This window comes from Penaeus monodon, chromosome 24 (assembly GCF_015228065.2).
Source record: "Penaeus monodon isolate SGIC_2016 chromosome 24, NSTDA_Pmon_1, whole genome shotgun sequence".
NCBI classification, from domain to species: Eukaryota; Metazoa; Arthropoda; class Malacostraca; order Decapoda; family Penaeidae; genus Penaeus; species Penaeus monodon.
Genome location: NC_051409.1, coordinates 22979893 through 22980654, shown reverse-complemented (window position 1 = coordinate 22980654; position 762 = coordinate 22979893).

Here is a 762-nt window from a genome sequence, read left to right as displayed (position 1 = left end):
CTCCCTCGCAGGGTAGGGCGAATTAGGACTTCCAGAGGACCAGATGAATAAGAAGAAACCAGAGGGCGACCAATACTCCAGCGGCGACACCTCGAAGCAAAAAACCGGGGCGTCGCAGTAAAGGAATGTTCCCAGAGATCATTTAGGGTCCAACTTCACTCGAAGAATCCTTATAAAAACATTATCGACAGTGCTAAGACGATTACGAGTCTTAATACAAAACAACCACAAACAACAAACTTTCTCCCATATGCCATGTAAGAAAGATATCCTCTGTGGTTCCGCTGCCAACCCTCATGACGCCAAAAGTATTGCTACCAACAGTACAAGGTAAAAAAAAACAACAATGCAAAAACTTGATATAGTTTTTGCAATGTTGTTTTTTCTAACATAGTATCTACATCTACCAAACCCGTTGCACATCTGCCATAGGAGGCCGTCATTACAGGAAAATAGAAAAAAAAATCATGATGGGATAACAAAAAGATAAATACTAATTATTATATATGTTATCATTGTAATAGTACCCTTTCGTCGACCTGTTATAATAAACTGCCGCGTGTCTGTTATGTTATACTACCAGTGTGTAAAAGTGAACTCTTTGTAATAAAGTATATAAACATATAAACATATAAACTGTGGATACAGTGGAGAAGCCAGAAAGAGAAGACACACAGAAGAAAGAAGAAAAGATAATAAAATAAAACAGAATTGAAGAGAAGATAAGAGAAGAAAAGAGGAGACGGTGAGGAAGGGGAAGTT